This window comes from Mobula birostris, chromosome 8 (genome assembly GCF_030028105.1).
Source record: "Mobula birostris isolate sMobBir1 chromosome 8, sMobBir1.hap1, whole genome shotgun sequence".
Taxonomy (NCBI): domain Eukaryota; kingdom Metazoa; phylum Chordata; class Chondrichthyes; order Myliobatiformes; family Myliobatidae; genus Mobula; species Mobula birostris.
The window spans coordinates 74,010,584-74,025,334 of record NC_092377.1 but is presented as its reverse complement, the minus strand read 5'-3'; the positions used below and the strand labels follow the sequence as shown (position 1 = coordinate 74,025,334).

The 14,751-nt window shown below is 44.7% G+C and overlaps 1 protein-coding gene across 4 annotated transcripts in view; it reads left to right on the top strand.

The window, feature by feature from the left end:
- Nucleotides 1-10,256: 10,256 nt before the first annotated feature.
- The window catches only part of LOC140202214 (uncharacterized), a 245,481-nt gene continuing 240,986 nt past the window's right edge, over nt 10,257-14,751 (top strand). For 2 of the 4 annotated variants that reach the window (XM_072267082.1, XM_072267079.1), the window contains exons 1-2: nt 10,257-10,432; nt 11,677-11,743. The gene's annotated coding sequence lies outside the window, so the exon portion shown is untranslated. The remainder of the gene's footprint in view (nt 10,433-11,676; nt 11,744-14,751) is intronic. The other 2 variants (XM_072267081.1, XM_072267080.1) reach the window with 1 other exon arrangement.

Here is a 14,751-nt window from a genome sequence, read left to right as displayed (position 1 = left end):
CTTGATTTCCCGTCAGATCGCCAGCAGGTGTGCTCCCTGACCTCTGCCCCTCTGACCCTCAACACAGGTGCCTCTCAGGGCTGTGTACAAAGCCCCCTCCTTTACTCCCTGTATACCCATGACTGGGTCGCCAGTCACAGCTCTAATCTGCTAATTAAATTTAATGATGATACTACGCTGATTGGCCTAATCTCAAATAATAATGAGGCAGCCTACAGAGAAGGAGTCATCAAACTGACACAGTGGCGTCAAGAAAACAACCTCTACCTCAATGTCGCAAAAATAAAGGAGCTGATTGTAGACTACAGGAGGAATGGAGACAGGCTAACCCTATTGACATCAATGGATCTGGGGTTGAGAAGGTGAACAGCTTTAAGTTCTTTGGCATACACATCATTGAGGATCTCACGTGGCCTGTACATACCGGCTGTGTGGTGAATAAAACACAACAGTGCCTCTTTGACCTCAGGTGATTGAAGAAGTCTGGTATGAGTCCCCAAATCCTAAAGATTTTCTACAGGGGCACAATTGAGAGCATCCTGACAGGCTGCATCACTGCCTGGTATGGGAACTGTACTTCCCTCAATTGCAGGACTCTACAGAGAGTGGTGTGGACAGCCCAGCGCATCTGTAGATGTAAACTTCCCACTATTCAAGACATTTACAGAGACAGGTGCATAAAAAGGGCCCGAAGGATCATTGGGGATCTGAGTCACCCCAACCACAAACTGTTCCAGTTGCTACCATCTGGGTAATGGTACCGCAGCTTAAAAGCCAGGACCAACAGGCTCCGGGACAGCTTCTTCCACCAGGCCATCAGATTGATTAATTCATGCTGATACAATCATATTTATATGTTATATTAGTATGCTGTACATACTATTTATGACAAATTACTATAAATTGCACATTGCACATTTAGATAGAGATGTAACATAAAGATTTTTATTCCTCATCTATGTGAAGGATGCAAGAAATAAAATTCAATTTAATTCAATCTTATGTTCTGTGTAACTGAGTAAGTATCTTGCATCAGTGTTCACTGTGGAAGACTGTAGCAGTTTGTCAGAAATTCAAGGGAGTCCGGGGTCAGAAGTAAGAATCGTTGCTATTACTAAGGTGAAGGTGCTTGGGAAGATGTGACAAGATTCTTTGACAAGGATGGATTGGACGCAGTTGCTGGAGTGTCTGAAGCAAGGATCGAGACATGGTATCAAACTGGATCAATAACTGAGCACAAAAGAAACACTAGGTATAATCACTAGTAGGGCTTACGATTGAGCACTGAACCTTAGTTCAGGTGAGGTCCTCTTTAAATACTCGATTCTTGGCATCCAAAACATGATTGCCGATTAGTGGGACAGTCCTGAATCTTTAAAGGGGCCATACCAGCTATCCATACACTCGAGAGTTAGAGTGCCTAACGTTGGGTGTGTGTCGTAACAGGATCTCCTCCCCTGTGGCTGCCTCCTGACGGCCCTGGCTGCTCGGAGAGACAATGATTGTAATCATGGATGAGAGCCGGATCTAAGGTGTCCCTTTGAGGAACTCAGCACCGTTCCTCAGTGCCAGATCCTTCCCAGTTCACAAGGAACCGCCGAACACCCTGAACAGTTCATGAATCCAAAATTCTTCCCACAGTAAGGGTCTATTCCCCAAGAACAAACCTGGGTTGTGGCAGGACTGATCGTGCTGGGGCTAAAGGGCTGGTATTCACAGGCTTTAATTTGGAAAAGTGGAAAGGGGAATTATCTTGAGGGCCTTTGGGAGCTGAAAAGTGTAGGCCACCGGGTTTACTTTCCTGAGAATCTTGAAGGGTCCAATGAACTTGGGTGCCAGTTTCCTGGACTTCACTCAGAGAGGCTGTTACGACATGCACCCATCCGTGCCAGCTTCTGAGGTTTAGACATTTTAACTCCCCAGAGTATGGATTGCTGGTGCAGCCCTTTTAAGGATTCAGGACAGTCCCGCTAATTTGCAATCATGTTTTGAGTGCCAAGGATTGAGTATTTAAGGAGCACCTGAACTAAGGTTCAGTGCTCAATCGTAAGCCTACTCATGATTTTGTCTAGTGTTTGTCTTGTGGTCTGATTCTTGATCCGGTTTGAAACCAAGTCTCAGTCCTAGTCTTGGATACTTCAGCATTTGGGTCCAAGCCATCCTCATCAAGGACTCATCACAGGATGATTGGGCCAACATGGACCCAATGGGGTATCGGAGCCTTTCGCCAGCTGGGGCCAGCGATAGCAAAAAGATTTCAGACCGAGCCTGGAGATACACAGACTCCAGGTCGCCATGTGCCACCTATTGCAGGGAGGAAACCAAACTCACCCAGGTGAGGCTGTCGGTCCCTCTGTGGAGCTAGTCCATCTTCCGACCCCTGAGAGATTCGAAGGTGACCAGGGCTCTTGCCACAGCTTCCTTGTCCAATGCTCATTAGTATTTGAAGTCCAGCCATCCCAGTTCCCTTTGGAGTGAGGAAAGGTGGCCTTCATTAACTTACTTCTGACTGGAAGAGTCCTGGCCTGGGCCAGTGCGCATTGGGAATGTAGGTCAGATATTTGCTCGGATTCAGAGGAACTCATGGCTGCCATAAGGAAGGTGTTCCATCCAAGCCTCAGACCCCCAGTGAAGATCCAACAGGGTGGAAGATCAGCAACTGACTATGCAATTGAATTTCAGACCTTGGCCCAAGAGAGTGGCTGGTTAAGGGAGGCATTGACCACACGATACCACCATGGACTCTGAGATGAACTGAAGGATGCCTTCGCCTTGGGAGAACCAGCCGATTCGGATTGACCAATTCATTTGTCTCAATAATTGTCTGGCAAAGCGTAAGTGGGATAATACAAGAGGTTAAAGAGGGCTAGCTCGAGCTCAGACTCAACACATTGTTGTTCTACTCTGCCCAGTCGTGGACCATGAGCAGCCCATCTTCTGCTCAGGATGCTGTCAATCCCCTGAAATCAGCCGCATAAGAATCTCCGCTGATGAGAGGTTCCGGCGTCGAAGTCGAGGTTGTTGCCATTACCGTGTGAAAGCAGGTCACATGCAGGCCGAATGCCCAAAGCTGCAGCTGTCAGGAGAACTGTGCAGGCCGTCCGGTGTCGGGAGGACTGTGATGATAGCAGCCTCAACCCCCCAACCTCACAGATTTTGCTGTCACGCTGAGGATGGAGATCTCCTGGGGTGTGAACCGTTGAGAAGTGATTGCTTTTCTCAACTCTGGGGCAGATGGAAATTTCCTGGACTTGGGGACTGCCCGTCGGCTCAACGCACCGCTGCAGGGGTTGAGTCAGCCCATGCCTGCAATTGTCACGGATAGCCATCTGCTTGGTTCCAGGCAGATCTGGCTGCAGACACTGGCCTTGAGCATGAGGATATAGGATCATTGGGAGGACATTAGTTTCTGTATCATTAAGTCTCCTCACATACCCCTGATCTTCCGGCACCCTTGGCTGTCCCAGCATAACCCTTCCATGAACTGGAAGAAAGGGAGGATCGTTGCATGGTCCAGTTGCTGCACAAAGGTATGTTTTCAGCTTGGTGGTCCAATCCCGTCTTTCCCGAGACCAGTGGCTGACAAGGGAGCAGACTTCTGATGAGGGGGATAACCTGGAGCCTTCAGGGAACACAGTCCTGCATCCAAGGGAAGTCAAGCCAGCCCCAGCCAAAAGGCCTGTGTGAGTCCCGACCCAGTCCAGTCAGAGGTGCGCCAGAAGTAGATTTCTCGTTCAGGACCAAACTAAGGAGGAGGTGAAGCAGTACAGAACTCTAGCATTTAAGCCAAAGGGCTCCTGTTGCCAGGCCCCATCTATGGGGAAGGCTCCGAAAAGGAGATCCTTCGAGTTTAGTGCCAGGAGCACTAAGGGACCATTTGTCACCCCTCACTGCCGATGTCTGAGGACACGGATGAGGAGTTGGCCTCTGTTTACACTCTTGTGAACCTGTGGGGGGAAACTCTGGGATCTACCGAATCACCCCCACTACCAACATAGTCTCAGGAGTCATCCTTGGAGGAAGGTTCAGGTATAATTGCAGCATCCAAGATGGGAGAAATCCCTTCCATCTACAAGGATTTGGAAGGGAAACGCCTCGACTTTTTCACCGCACTGACCCTATGACTGTGCTATAGATCTACTGCCTGGTACTTGTCCGCTTCGAGGTCGATTATACACGCTCTCCGGCCTGAAGAGAAGCATCCCATTGCCCTTGCATCATCTTCCCATACTGCTGCAGAGAAAACTTATGCATAGATTGACAGAGAGATCTTGAGCCTGAATGGTGTATATAACATTATAACCAATGCTTGTATGGGAGAGAGTTTACCCTCATTACTGATCATCAACCACTAGATTTGCCATCAATTACTAGTGTCCATTTTCAATCCATAGAAGGGAGTTCCACTAACAGCAGCACGAATGCAGAGATGGGCTCTGTTTCTTGGAGGACATAATTATAAGATTGAGTTCAAGAGGACAACTGGTCACGAAAATGCTGGACTGTCCTGTTTAACCGTGGAAAAGGAAATACCTGAAAAATTTACAAGAGAGGACACTCCTCTCAATGTATTCTCCCTAATGCTGATCAAAAGTCTCCCTATATGGCAGAGATAACCAAAGGGAAACCAAAAAAGACCTCACACTATCTCAGGTCTACATGGCCACCCAAAATAGCTGGAATGTGCATCAGAAATTCCAGTTCCTCTACTTTTAACAGTGCTGGGAAGAATTTGCCCGTGACAGGGGTTGCCTTATGTGGGGATTGAGAGTATATAAAGGAGGCTTTTACCATGGGATTCATTCAGTCCTCCACCTCTCCAGCAAGTGCTGGCTTGTTCTTCACGCAGAAGAAGGATGGAGCCGACGGCCCTGTATTGATTATAAAGGACTGAATCACATAACAGTCAAGAATTAGCACCCTCATCCACTCATGAACACTGCCTTTGAGATTCTCCAAAGGGTAACAGTATTCTCAAAGCTAGACTTGCAGAGTATGTGCAATCTGGTTCGCATAAAGCAGGGTGATGAGTGGAAGATGGCATTCAACATACTGTCAGGGCACTATGAGTACCTGGTCATGCCCTTCGGCCTTGTGAATGAGCCAGCAATTTTCCAGGCGTCTATAAACAAAGTTTTCTGGGATGCTCTCCATAAGTATGCCTTCGTCTACTTGGACGACATCCTAATTTTCTCAAAGTCCATGGAGGAGCACGAGATATCCTGAAGAAGCTTCTTGATCATGGACTTTATGTCAAATAAATTTTATGTAACCACCATTTCATTTTTGGGCTTCATCATTTCTAATGGTAATCTCAAGACGGACCCTAGTAAGCTGCAGGCAGATAGAGATTGGCCACAACCACCCAGTGTGAAACAAGTCCAATGACTCCTGGGATTTGCCAACTTTTGCCAAAATTTTGTCAGAAACTTCAGCTCAGTGGTAGCTCCGCTTATGGCACTAACCAAGAGATCTACGGGTCCTTTTGTTTGGACTAATGAAGCAGAGGCTGCCTTCGCAGAGCTCAAACAGCAGTTCATGGGGCAGTACCCATTTTGGTTTCACCTAACCCAGACCTTCCCTTCATCATGGAAATGGGCGCCTCGGACATCAGAGTAGGTGCAGTGTCGTCTCAACGGACACCTTCAGTCAATAAACTACACTCATGTGTGTTCTTTTCCAGATGGCTATCTCCAGCAGAGGTGAACTATGACATTGGGAATTGGGAGCTTCTTGCTGTTAAGTTAGCTTTGGAAGAATAGCGTCACTGGCTAGAGGGGGCCAAGAACCCTTTTATCATTTGGACAGACAACAAGAGTCTATCTTATATTCAGGAGGCCAAGAGGCTGAATTCCAGGAACGCTAGGCGGTCTTTGTTCTTTAACTGCTTTAAGTTCATCCTGACCCATCAACTGGGGTCAAAGAACCAGAAGTAGATGTCTTGTCCCATCAATTTGATGAACCAGTACGCGAAGAGCAGCCTACCACCATTTTGCCCCAAGCCAAGGTGGTAACGTCAATTCATTGGGGAATCGATGCTCTTGTTTGCAAGGCCCAAGTGCAAGGAGGAATTCTTAAGAACAGTCCCCCGAGTCGGCTGTTCGTCCCAAGTTCCATCTGGTCCCAGGTACTCCAATGGGGACACTCATCGAGAATGACCGCCCACCCAGAGATTGCCAGGATCCTTGAGTTTATCAAGAGGAGATATTGGTGGCCCAGAATGATGCAGGGCATTCAGCAGTACATGCAGGCATGCGAGGTGTACGCCTGGAATAAGGAGCCCCATACCTGACCACAAAGGCTTCTCCACCCCCTACCTGTTCGGGAAAGACCACGAGCGCACGTCTCCATGGATTTTGTCACTGGTCTTCCGCCTTCCAAGGGGAAGACCGTTATCATGGTAATTGTGGATTGTTTTTTGAAGGCCTGCAAATTCATCAATTGGATAGACTGCCATCTGTGGCAGAGATGGCTGAAATCGTCTTCCACCAGGTTTTCTGAGTCCGCGGTTCTCCGGTGGACATTGTGCTGGATCATGGTCAACAATTCGCATCATGTTTCTGTCGGGTGTTTTGCAAACTGATTAGGGAAACAGCAGGTCATTCCCCTGGGTTTCACTCTCAATCCAATGGCCTGACAGAGCGGGTGAACCAAGATCTGGAATCATCAAGGTACCTGCCTCCTAAAGTCCAGCCGAATGGTACGACCATTTGATCTGAGCAGAGGTTGTGCGCAGCACTCTACAGCATTTGGTGCACAGGATATCCCCTTTAGAATGCCGATTTGGGTATTCCCTGCCACCCTTTCTGGAACAAGAGGCTGAGGTTGGGGTCCTTGCAGCCGAAGATCTCATCCAACTCTGCAAGCAAAAATGGATTAGGGCAAGAGAGATTTTGCTGAACTCTGCCCGGAAAGCGGAGACCAAGGCAAAGCAAAAGAGAAGACAGGGACCTGTTTTACAGCCTGGGCAACAGGTCTGGCCATCCACTCATGATTTGCCTCAACAAGTAGAGTCAAGGAAATTGGTGCCCAAGTTCATTAGGTCCTTCAGAATCCTCAGGAAAGCAAACCTGGTGTCCTACACCTTTCAGTTGCCAAGACTTTCAAGATCAATCCCACTTTCCACGTTCCACAGCAGTTTGTCCTGCATGCTCCATCTGAGATTGGGTTTGAGGAGATCCAAGCATGAGTGCAAGGGATGACCCAGGAACAGCATGGCTGGCAAGTTGTTGTGGAATGTGTTAAGCATCTGATTCAGTGTTGGTGTAGTGTGTTCTGCTGATTTTGCACACAGTGTGTTCTTTAGATTCATTACATATTTACCACCAAGTAACTTGTAGCTGGGTGGTACAGTGCAGATGTAATATGTCTTATTCCATTCATTTTCAGGTATGATTGAAACGGTTCTGCACCAAATTGTGGTCCAATGTAACTGACTGGGTGTTTTGGAACACTAGTCCTTGAGAAGAGGCTTTTCATCACATGAACAGTGTGCGAGGCTGTAATGGAGACTATTGGGAACACTTCTGGCCACTTTGTGCCTGCATCCACTACAACCAAGAAACTTGTGCCTATGAATGGTCCAGCAAAATCCACATGAATCCCCTGCCAAGGCAATGCAGGCCATTCCCTGGGATGCAGAGGTGCTGCCCTTGGCTAGAAGTGTTCCCAATAGCACGGATTCAACAACTACTTTCAATCCCCACATAAGGCAACCCAAGTCGAGGGCAAGTTCTTCCAGGTGCTTGTAAAAATAGGGTAACTGGAATTTCTGCTGCACATTCCAGCTATTTTGGGTGGCCAAGTAGACCTGAGAGAGTGTGGGGTCTTTTATGGTTTCCCTTTGGTTCATCTCTGCCATATAGGGAAAATTTTGAGCTGCATTAGGGAGAATGCATCCAGAGGAGTGTCCTCTCTTGTAAGTTTTTCAGGTATTTCCTTTTCCAAGGGTAAACAGGACAGTCCGTCAACATTTTCATGACTAGTTGTCCTCTTGAACTCAATCTTGTAATTGTGTCCTCCACCTGGAGCCCATCTCTGCATTCGTGCTGCTGCTGTTAGTGGAACTCCCTTCTGTGGATTGAAAAGACACTAGTGATTGATGTCAGCAATGAGGGTAAACTCTCTCTCATAAAAGTACCGGTTAAAATGTTTTACTCCCCAAACTAGACTCAAGGTCTCTGTCAATCTGTGCATATTTTTTCTCTGCATGGTAAGGGAACATGATGCAAAGACTACGGGGCATTCACATCTATCACTCATAACATGTGATATGACTGCAATTATATGATACGGCGAGGCATCACAGGCAAGCTTCACAGGATGATCTGGATCATAATGTGTGAGTACAATATATATCTTTCATTGTTTCTATAATGGCTATTGGATTTATTGAGCATACCTGCAAGAAAATGTATCTCAGGATTGTACATGGCGACATTAACGTGTTTTGCTAGTTAGTTTTACTTTTGAACTTTTTTGAACATTGTAAATCTCAAAGCTACTCAGACCTCTGTCACTCTCATCATTATCAGGCATTTCATCAATAGCATGCAGATTAATGCTCTTTTTGAAACTGCAACTTGACTTTTTATCTTTTTCTCTTCCCTGTGCATATTTTTGTCTGCCAACATGCTCTTTGTATGTGCCCTACTTTGTTTCATTTTCTGGACGTTTCACCTTTAAACCTGCACTGGTCTGGTGAATGTGAGCCCTTGCCACAACTGTAACACAATTTGTTCAGCCAGCAGGTTTCTGTTTTAAGGTCGCAATTTTGTTCACCCCTACTTTCATTCCTGACTGCAATTCAATTGTGTCTCTGTCTGCTGTTTCCATTAAGATCATAAGGCCATAAGACATAGGAGCAGCATTAGGCCATTCAGCCCATCGAGTGTGCTGGGCCCTCTGATTCTGGATACCCCCACCCTAGGAAACATCCTCTCCACATCCACTTTATCTAATTCTTTCAATATTTGGTGGGTTTCAATGAGATCCCCACGCATTCTTCTAAATTCCAGTGAGTACATGCCCAAAGCTGCGAAATACTCCTCATATGTTAACCCCTTCATTCCTGGAATTATCCTCGTGAACATCCTCTGGACACTCTCCAATGACAATACATCCTTTCTGAGATATGGGGTCTAAAACAGTTGACAATACTCCAAGTGCAGCCCGACTAGTGTCTTATAAAACCTTAGTATTATCTCCTTGCTTTTATATTCTATTCCTCTTGAAATAAATGCCGACATTGCATTTGCCTTCGTTACCACAGACTCAACCTGTAAGTTAACCTTCTGGGAGTCTTGTACCAGGACCCCTAAGTCCCTCTGCATCTCTGATGTTTGAATTTTCTCCCCATTTAGATAATAGTCTGCACTATTGTTCTTTTTACCAAAATGCACTATCACGCATTTCCTAACACTGTATTCCATCTGCCACTTTTTTGCCCATTCTTCCAATTTGTCTAAGTCCTGCTGCAATCACATTGCTTCCTCAGCATTACCTACCCCCCACCTTTTCTTTAATGTATAAAACATTATTGTACTGGTAAGTTTAATTAGCCCTGGAAAACACTATGTATTTGCTGTGAAACTGGTATTATTTTTAGTTAGTGCTGAACCCAGGAGACTAAATATGAAACGCTTTCAATTCTGTCACGATCCAGGTAACCATTGTAAGTCATTTTATGCCCTGGAGGGATCTGTTGCTTCATTCTTTGTATTTCAACCAATTGTCACATCTACTCATCCATTCTGTTGGTTTGATATTGTAAATTCCTAATGGAAATGCAGCATATTTGTTTTCTCCATCGTGTTCCTTCCCAAACTAACGCTTTTCACCCGGTGAAGAAACCATTGTGAAATCTTAGACAAAACGTACCGAAGGAGGCCGTTGTGCCTGTACCTTCCCTTCGAGGGAGCTATCCGCATCAGTTTCCAGAATCCTGAACATGTTTTTTATTTGTAGGAGCAATGAAATATTCGAGGAAAATAACATTATAATTACTTAATCAGCTTCGGATGATTTTTTTGAAGGGTCCCAAGTGGGTTTTTGCTTTGGACGCCGTTTATTGCTTAAAATTTCCTGGTTCTTCCTGATTTTCACATTGTATTAACAGTGGCTGTGGTGAGCGGGTGGGGGTGGAGTTCACGAGTATCGCTCCTAAGATGTTCCTTTTAAAGTCACCGTGAGTTTGGGCATGTCGGCAAACAGGCATGACAAGGCGTCTCAGTAGGGGAAGGTAATCTCCGGGGAATCCGCTGGTTGCCAGGCTCCTTACTCCGCGCTTGTTTTGTTTTAACCACTGTAGTGTTACTGTCGCCGAAGCGATACGGCAAACGTAGAGCCTCACCACAAATTCAAAGTCCTGGATTTCGGGTTTTCCGTTTAACTTTTATCAGTCGACCGGAAATGGCAGTATGTGGTTGGGAAAGTGAGTAGCAAATTTACCCGTTTGTTTCTGATCTCATCTGGGGGTGTCTCGACGTTCATTTTGGCTCCTTTCCTCTTACCAATCCGTAGTTGATACTCTGCTGAGGGACTACTTTGCTTGTTTAAGTGTGGGGTAACCTGATAGTTTCCGTGGGAGATTTTGAGATTTCGTACCTTAAATTTTCTTCATGGTGATTACCAACATGCATTTTTATGTATCATATCTGTTTCTATTACCTCAGGTATATCTGTTGAGAACAATTGTGTATTTATTTGTAATTCTGAGCTGCGCAGTCTGAAGGGGCAATTTCTTCTGTCTTTTTCCCTATATTCTCAAGTATTTGTGCGCGGAATTTGCTAATGTTAAGAATGTACAGTTTTACAACAAAGTAACTTTGTATGTTGCAGGTGCTATATGTTTGGTTACATTTTTTTAATGGTTATTCAATATGTGAGGCATACAATATTAAAACACTCCAACGCCTTATTGGCATTACGTGCAAAAGTTGCTTATGAAATCAGCGACAGAACATTACATACGACAACCATACTTTTCTGGGAGCTAATGGAGGTATTTCTCCCTGACGTGTGTGTCGCGGATTGATTTTTATAGAAAATCTTCAGCGCAAATACAGGCCCTTCGGCCCACAATGCTGTGCTGAACATGCACTAAATTAGAAATTTCCTCAGGTTACCCATAGCTTTTTCTAAGCTCCATGTACCTATCCAGGAGTCTCTTAAAAGACCCTATTGTATTCGCCTCCACCACTGTTGCCGGCAGCCCATTCCATGCACTCACCACTCTCTGCGTTTTAAAAAAAACCTTACCTCTGACATCTCCTCTGTACCTACTTCCAAGCACCTTAAAACTGTGCCCTCTCGTGCTAGCCATTTCAGGCCTGGGAAAAAGCCTCTGAAAATCCACGTGATCAATGCCTCTCATCATCTTACACACCTCTATCAGGTCACCTCTCATCCTCTACTGCTCCAAGGAGAAAAGGCCAAGTTCACTCAACCTATTCTCATAGGGCATGCTCCCCACTCCAGGCAACACCCTTGTAAATCTCCTCTGCTCCCTTTCTATAGTTTCCACATCCTTCCTGTAGTGAGGCGACCAGAACTGAGCACAGTACTCCAAGTGGGGCCTGACCAGGGTCCTATATAACTGTAACATTACCTCTAGGCTCTTAAACTCAATCCCATGATTGATGAAAGCCAATGCACTGTATGCCTTCTTAACCACAGAGTCAACCTGCGCAGCAGCTTTGAGTGTCGTATGGACTTGGACCCCAAGATCCCTCTGATCCTCCATGTGCGTATAATTTCTTTACTCAATGCATTTTGCAGGGAGAATCACCCTACTCTTCAGAAGATGTAGCTAATGGTTGTAGTGTTGTAGTTTATTAAATTTATTTTCAAGTAGCTTTTGTACACTGTTATAGTCTGTTGTTTAAATAGCCCCATCGTACTGAGATATGACTGTTTAAACCACACACTATGAGATTAAACAATTGCAAAATTTGTTTGTGAGACCTGCTGTGACTACTGATGCCTGTCCAGCTCCACTTGCAATTTATTGGCAGACACCTAGTCAAGGATGTGATCTGTTGATGATAGAGCTGAGCCACCAACCTTCCATAAATCATTCAAATTGTTATTTTTCCACTTACATATGAACTTAATAATATTAAATTTTAAGTGAAGCAGTTCAGAAAAATCTTTTCTCAGACATGATTTAATGTATTACTTGTATTTGTCCATGTTTAGTACATTATACTTGTACATTTTACCTGGATATTTCAACCACTGGGCATACATTTGATGTTTTAGCTATAGAAAGGGCACTGTGATTTAGACATTGTGGTCTGAAGCATTGCAGTTATCCAGCTTTGCTGGCTAGTCTGAATTGATTAGGTATCTGTACTGATCCGATAATTTCTTTTCCTGCTAGCTTGTTTTGAAAATGCTGGTCTCCAGGTCCCAAAAATAATTTCACTGCTTCTGCCTTGATTCTCAGGGGTCATTTTATCTTAAATTGACAGCCTAGCTTCAAATGTTAGCTCAATGTTTACTTCAGTCTCCATAATTCCTTCATCAACATCTCTGCACTTACCTCAGCTTTTCTGCTGCTGAAACCATCTTCTGTGCCTTTGATTATTTCAAATTAATTCTTACTCACCTACAGCTGAGCAAAATAGCTAGTCATCTCCCTACTGGCTGAGAATAATAGTGTCAGCATTTGTTATCCTGAACACATTTAAACCCATCTGATGCTCTGCTATCAGTGTTCCTCCATAAACTCTGTGATCATTGACTGAAATTGACCCCTAAACTAGGTTTCTTCTTCTTTGCTAAATTCCTGTCTGAATTTTGAATATTTAAAGCTTCAAAAGTTCATTTTATCATCAAAGTATGCATATGCAATACAACTCTGATATTTGTCTTCTCCAGGTAGCCATGAACTACCGAAAAACCATGGAATTGTTGAAAGAAAAAAGACAATACCCCCCCACGGGGGTAAAAAAGGAAACAGAACTCACAAACCCAAACACCCCACCCCTCCCTTGCACAAAAACTAACATCGCTCACACGGGAAACAGCAGCTAGGACATCAGAAACCTCAAACTCCTCATTCCCTCTTTCACAAAGAAAACCATCAACAAAGCATCAAACCCCCAATCCCTTCTGTCTCACACAAAAACTACCAGATCGCCAGCACAGGAAAATGACCAACAAGAGCATCGAACCCCACATCCCCAACCTTAACCTCACATAAAAAGTAAGCTATTGCCCACCCGGCAATTGGTAAAAAGAAAGAAAATAAAATTGAAAGAGAATAATATAAGCTACAGTCCAGTATCACATAAATCTCAGAATCTCATCTTCTTGTCGGCGAGGAGAGTGGCTGCATGAAATTAGCCTCTCTGCATTTGCCTCGATGCTTCAATCTTCCTCGACGCTTCAAAATGGAGTCTATCTTGGCCCCATGCCCCATCTCTGGTCTTCTCCACAAGGCAGTTCAAGCTCTCGGTCCTTCCGCGGCCAGCAGAGCAATAGGTCATTTGATCAAATCCAAAACTGCATGTCACAGGCTCCAACAGTTTCTGAAACACAATCAAGAGAAAAAGAATGAGCAGAAGATGTAGAGGAAGTGAAATAATTGAAGAGACAGGCTGCCTGGAAGATGTCGGCCGAGGAATCGTTGTACGCTGGTGTCATCTTGACCAGATAATTAATGATCTTGTTTTGCCTCACCCTATAAATTTCCAAGATTTCTATGATAACAGTTGTACATGTTGTATATCTCTAGTTTTTACTTGTTATTAGTGACATTAGCATCAGTAATTTGCAATCTAATCTTCCTACTGTTCTATCTTCCAGTTCTCTTTCATGATGTAACTTAAAACCCAAATCTTTAAATGCTTCCAAAGACCTATTCTCCACAACCCTCAGGTAGAGTTCCAGAGATTCACCACATTTTACAAGAAGAAATTCTTACATGAACAACGTCCTTTCACCCACTATTTAAATCTATGACAATTAGTTTGAGACTCCCTTTAGTGGGAACATCTCAACAGCAAAGCATTTGACAAAGTACCTTGTGCAAGGCTTATTGAGAAAGTAAGGAGGCATGGGATCCAATGGGACATTGCTTTGTTGATCCAGAACTGGCTTGCCCGCAGAAGGCAAAGAGTGGTTGTAAACAGATCATATTCTGGATGGAGGTCGATCACCAGTGGTGTGTCTCAGGGATCTGTTCTGGGACCCCTACTCTTCGTGATTTTTATAAATGACCTGGATGGAGAAATGGAGGGATGGCTTAGTAAATTTGCTGATGACACAAAGGTTGGAGGTGTTGTGGATATTGTGGAGGGCTGTCAGAGGTTACAGAGGGACATTGATAGGATGCAAAACTGGACTGAGAAGTGGCAGATGGAGTTCAACCCAGATAAATATGAGCTGGTTCATTTTGGTAGGTCACACAAAAACTAATACCCCACTTGGAGTACTGTGCTCAGTTCTGGTCGCCTCACTACAAGAAGGATGTGGAAACCATAGAAAGGGTGCAAAGGAGATTTTCAAAGATGTTGCCTGGATTGGGGAGAATGTCTTGTGAGAATAGGTTGAGTGAACTTGGCCTTTTTTCCTTGGAGCGACCAGGATGAGAGGTGACCTGATAGAGGGGTATAAGATGATGAGAGGCATTGATCCTGTGGATAGTCAGAGGCTTTTTCCCAGGGATGAAATGGCTAGCACAAGAGGGCACAGTTTTAAAGTGCTTAGAAGTAGGTACAGAGGAGATGTCGGGGTAAGTTTTTT